The sequence below is a fragment of the Dromiciops gliroides genome, chromosome 2 (assembly GCF_019393635.1).
Source record: "Dromiciops gliroides isolate mDroGli1 chromosome 2, mDroGli1.pri, whole genome shotgun sequence".
Taxonomy (NCBI): Eukaryota; Metazoa; Chordata; class Mammalia; order Microbiotheria; family Microbiotheriidae; genus Dromiciops; species Dromiciops gliroides.
The window spans coordinates 37,444,170-37,450,423 of record NC_057862.1 but is presented as its reverse complement, the minus strand read 5'-3'; positions in this window follow the sequence as shown (position 1 = coordinate 37,450,423).

The following is a 6,254-nucleotide window of genomic DNA, read 5'->3' as shown; positions in this document are numbered from 1 at the left end:
ACCAAATTCCTTTTATGTGACAGATATTGTGATGATACCTAAACCAGGAAGAACAAAAACAGAGAAAGAAAATTATAGACCAATATCCCTAATGAATATTGATTAAAATGCTAAATAGAATATTAGCAAAGAGATAAAAGCAATTTATCACTAGGATAATACACTATGACCATATGTGTTTTATACCAGCAATGCAGGGCTGGTTCAATATTAAGAAAACTTTCTACATGATCAACCACATCAATAATAAAATTAACCCAAATCATATGATTATTTCAATAGATGCAGAGAAAGCTTTTGACAAAATACAGCACCTATTCCTATTAAAAACATTAGAGAACAAATAAATGGAGCTTTCCTTAAGATGATACACAGTATCTATCTAAAACCAATAGCAAGCATTAGATGTAATGGAGATAACTAAGAAGTGTTCCCAATAAGATTGGGGCGAAACAAGGATGTCCATTATCACCACTTTTATCCAATATTGTACTAGAAATGTTAGCCTTGGCAATACAGAAGAAAAAGAAATTGAAGGAATTAGAATAGGCAAGGAGGAAACAAAGCTCTTTGCAGATGAAATGATGATATACTTAGAGAATCTTGAAGAATCAACTAAAAAACTCCTTGAAACAATTAAGAACTTTAGCAAAGTTGCAGGATATAAAATAAACTCACATAATCATCACTAATTCTATATATGACCAACAAAGCCCAGCAGCAAGAGGTAGAAAGAGAAATTCCATTTAAAATAAATATGGGGGCAGCTAGGTGGCACAGTGGATAGAGCACCGGCCCTGGAGTCAGGAGTACCTGAGTTCAAATCCCACCTCAGACACTTAACACTTACTAGCTGTGTGACCCTGAGCAAGTCACTTAACCCCAATTGCCTCACTAAAAAAACAAACAAACAAAAATAACTGTGAACAATATAAAATATTTTGGAGTCCACTTGCTACTGGAACTATATGAACACAACTACAAAACACTTCACACAAATAAAATCAGATCTAGACAAAATGAAAAATATCAATTGATCATAGGTAGGCTGAGGCAATATAATAATGATGACAATTATATCTAAATTAATTTAAGTATTCCATGCCATAACAATAAAACTACCAAAAATTATTTCATAGAGCTAGAGAAAATAATAGCAAAATTCATCTGGAAGAACAAAAGGTCACGAATATAAAGGGAATTAATGAAAAATGCAAAGGAAGATTGAAAACATATTATAAAGCAGTAACCATTAAAACTATTTGGTACAGTGGTGGATCAGTGGAATAGCTTAGGCACACAAAACACAGTAGCAAATGAATATATCAATCTCCTGCTTGAAAAACCTAAAAACTTCAGCCTCTGGGATAGGAATTCACCATTTGACAAAAACTACTGGAAAAACTGGAAAACAGTATGGCAGAAGCTAGGCATACACCAACATCTTACACTGTACACCAAAGTAAAGTCAAAACGAGTACATAAAGGGTGATACCATAAGCAGAACCAAGAGAACATTGTACACAGTAGCCACAATATTGTGATGATCAACTGGGATAGACTTAGCTCTTCTCAGCCAATACAATGATCCAAGACAGTGCCAAAATACTCATGAGGGAAAATGCTCTCCACATTTAGAAAAAAAATTATGTAGTCCTAATGCAGATGGAAGCATACTATTTTCACTTTTGTTGTTGCTTTTTTGTTGTTGTTTCTCCTTTCTTATTCTTTTTTCCCATTTCATTCTGAGTCTTCTCTTACGATGTGGCTAATGTGGAAATATGTTTTAGATAATTGTAATGTATAACTTATATCAGATTTCTTGCTGGCTTCAGAAGGAGGGAGGGAAGTGAGGGTTTGAGAAAAATTTGAACTCAAAATGTTACAAAAGTGAATGTTGACAACTATCTTTACATGTAATTGGAAAAATAAACGTCTAGAAAAAATAACCTGGTAGCCTTATCAATAAAATGTTTAAATTACTCAGAAACTATGTCTCTCACATTTTCCATAATCACACCTGGGAGCACTGGAATTTGGCCATAATGTTGCTGAGAGTTTTCATCTGAGGATCTCTTTTAGGAGGTGAACAGTGGATTATTTTCATTTCTATTTTACCTTCTGGTTCTAGAATATCTAGACTCTCAGGGCAGTTTTCCTTGATAATTTCTTGAAAGATTATTTCTTGAATCTTTTTTAGATCACACCTTTCACATAGTCCAATAATTTAAAAATTATCTCTCCTCCATTTATTTCCAAGGTCAGTTTTTTGCAAATGAGACATTGCACATATTCTTCTGTTTCTTCATTCTTTTATTTTGTTTTATTTTCTTGCTGTTTCATGGAGTCATTACCTTCCACTTGCCCAATTCTAATTTTTGAGGTATTATTTTCCTCTAGCAGTTGTCCTGCTTCCTTCTACATTTGGCCAATTCTACTTTTTAGGGAATTCTTTCATTCAGAAAGTTTTCTACATTTTCCCCATTTGGTCAATTATGCTTTTAAAGGAATTTTTGCAGGGCAATGTGGATTAAGTGACTTGCCCAGGGTCACACAGCTAGTGTAAAGTGTCTAAGGTCAGATTTGAACTCAGGTCTTCCTGAATCCATGGCTGGTGCTTTCTCCACTGCACCACCTAATTGCCCCCATTAAAGGAATTTTCTTAGGTGAATTCTTATACATCTTTTTCCATTGGGAAAATTCTGCTTTATAAAGAATCTTAGATTTTTGAGCCTCTTTTACAATTTGGTCTGATCTGTTTTTTATTTAGAACTTATTTTTCCAAATTACATGTAAAAACAAATTTTTACATCAATTTTTTTTAAACGTTGTGTTCCAACTTCTCTTCCTCACTTCCTCCTCAATCCCCCCCTCAAAAGAACTCAAGCAATTCAATATAAGTAGTCATGCAAAACATCTCCACATTAGCCAGGTTATGAAAGAAAACAGACAAAAACAAAACTTCAGATTAAGAAACTATCTAAATATTACTCTTCAATCTGTTATCGGATACCATCTGAGGGATTGCAATTTTCATAAGTCCTTCAGAGTTATCTTGGATCATTGCATTGCTGAAAATAACCAAGTCATTCACAGTAGATCACCTTATAATGTTGCTGTTATTTTGTATACAGCACATTTCACTTTGCATCAGTTCATGTAGGTCTTTCTAGATTTTTCTTATAGCATCTTACTCATAACTTTTTTTATTATGATAAAGGGACTAACAAAGAAAATTTATGTTTCAATCTGTATTCAAGTACCATCAGTTCTCTGTGGATGGATTGCATTTTTCATAAGATCTTCTTGGATTATTGCATTGCTGAAAATAACCGAGTCATTCACAGAAGATCATCTCACAATCTTACGATTATTTTGTTTACAGTACATTTCACATTGCATCAGCTCATGCAGGTCCCTCCAAGTCTTTCTGATAGTATCCTGCTCATCATTTTTTTATAGTAAACTACATTTATATAGTACTTTAAAGAGAGATTTCCTTACAATGAACCCATGAGATTGATTATTGCAACTAGAGTAATAGATAACATTTATATAGTACCTTAAACTTGACAAAGAATTTTCTTCACAATAGCCCAGCAAAGTGAGTGCCATACTTTTTGCCATCAATCAATCAATTAATCCTCATCACCATCCTTAGTCAATCCTCATCACTGTCAATCAATCCTCATCTTCTTAATTCAGTCCTCATCATTATCAATCAGTCCTCATTGTCAATCAATCATCTTCCTCCAATCATCATCATCACTCCATCAATCCATCATCATCAACCATCATCTTCTTCCATTACTTTTGCCTCTGCTTCAAAATTTTTTGACAATTACTATTAACTGTTTCCCTCCATCCTATTTCCCTCCCATGATATTTACTTTATTTTCTATCTTCTTTTGTTTCTGACTGCCCCCTCCCTCATTCTGCCATCCCTTCTTTCATCCCTCCCTCTTTATCCCCTTCCCCTCTTACTTTCCTGCAGGGTTAGCTACAAAAGCTCCAATTAAATGAACCCACAGACGTCAACTTAAGAAGGGAAAAAAGCCCAATAAGGCCTAAATTTCAAGAAACATGATGGGAAAATTTTGCAACTGTAATAGAAAAAAAACCAATAAATTCTCCAATGCACTAGAACTTCACATACAAATGAAAGGAAGTTGAAATAACATAAAACTATACTTCACTTACAAGAAACTGTAAAAGAGAATAGAATAATATGTTCTGAAAAGCAACAGAGCTTAAGATGCTACCCTCAGTGATATATTCTGTTAACCTGAGATTAATCAGTAATGAAAAATAATGGAATTCAATAAAAAAGAGCAACTTCAGCTCCTCTGACAAAAATATTAAAACCCCAAATGTATTGTTGAAAATTAAATATAGTTTTTATTTTCCTGTCTCCTACAAACAGATCAGATAAATTAGTTTTATAATATCTCCTACAAAAATTAATAATAAACAATAAGACATATCTCCCACAGAACAAAACCAGATCAGAGAACATAATGTCTCCTACAGAATAAACCAGATCAGAGACAGACAGGAAAAACATAATACCAATTGATTTTGTCCTAAGAAGAAAGAACATGATCATGTGCAGACCTTTTCAAAAAGGGCCCAGGGACTCCCTCTTTCTGAGGGTATATAAGGTGTTTTTTGTCCACTGGTTTTAGGGTATTGTCAGTTTCAATGGTATGATACAAAAATCAACCCAAAAGCAGTTTAATGATTTCAGTTATAATAAGTATGGAGGAAATACATAAGCATCATGATAAGAATACAAGATTCCAAAAAAGGGTTTGGCAAGGATGAAGATGCTGAGATGTGCCCATAAGATAGGGACTTGCTATACTTAGGGAAAATTAGTTACCAAGTAGGGTATTTTATCTGCTAGCTATCTGGATTCAGTTTGGAGTTCAGTTGAAGGAAATTTTGCTCCTATTAACTTAGGGTTTCATAAAAAATACTTTTGGATAATAAGGCACCTCCATCAAATCCAGGTGATTCATACATTCATATTAACAGTTTACATATCATTCAATTTACAAGCACTCTGGACAAGAGGAAGACAAGAAAGGTAAATTAAATAAGCTACCAAGGACAGCACAAAAAATGAAGTAGATTACTATATCTCCAGAAAGTGCTAAGAGGAGGAAAAAAGTAGAAAGGGAAAGAAAGCTATTGGGTTTTGAAAAAGAAAATAGCAGAAGGATCATTAAGAGGTTTCTTACCAAAAGTATATAAGGGGATAAGACTGGAAGCAGAATTTGAAGAAATAGTAATCATGCTGGAGGAATAGGCCTGAAATGCCATGGCCTAACTCTGCTTCCCCTCAACTGAATAAATGTTTGCTTGGTGGGACTATACATCAAAATAGATGCATTTATAAAAGGGCAGAGAGAAGGTAAAATATAGAGGGAAATGTGATGTACCATAATGAAGTTAGTGGTAAACAATGGAGGGAAGTAACTTCTGTAGTCTTCCAGGAAAAAGAAGGGCTGTGGGAAAATGAGCAATGTGGTAAAGGGAGGGATTGAAAAAGAGTAAAGGAAGGCATCTTCATTCAGTAATGGGAGGGTTCTGACTGAAGAACCTTCTAATGTGGGGAGAAATGTTCTGTTAGTTGTTTGGGAGAACCTTACAAAGGGTGTAATCTGAAACAGATTTGAGAGAGAATTGGGATTCCATGGATAACATCTTTTCTAGAACTTTTTTTGGTGTTGGCAATGAGGGTTGTGACTTGCCCAGGGTCACACAGATATTAAGTGTCAAGTGTCTGAGTCCAGATTTGAACTCAGGTCCTTATGAATCCAGAGCCAGTGCTTTATCCACTGTGCCACTCAGCTTCCCCCATGGATAACATCCTTTCAAAGAATAATGGGAATCAGTGCTCCTGGAGGAAACCAAAATACAGAAGAGGAGAATATATGGCAAAGAAGAAAGAAAATTATCAAGGCAAGAGCATATATGCTAGAACTGGGTCATTAGAGTGTGAGTTTCTTGAGAGCAGGAACTATCTTTTGCATTTCTATCTCTAGTACTTAGCCCAGTACCTGGCACATAGTGGGAACTTAATAAAGGATTACCACCTGAGTGATGTGTTCAAGGACATAGGAAAATTCCTATCATAGAACATTATTTTTATCCCCTCTATATCCTGTAGAAATTGATACATCTAAGAGTGAGTCAAAACAGAAAAAGTGACTCAAGGCAAGTCCTCCAAGACAATAAAACAGAATTGT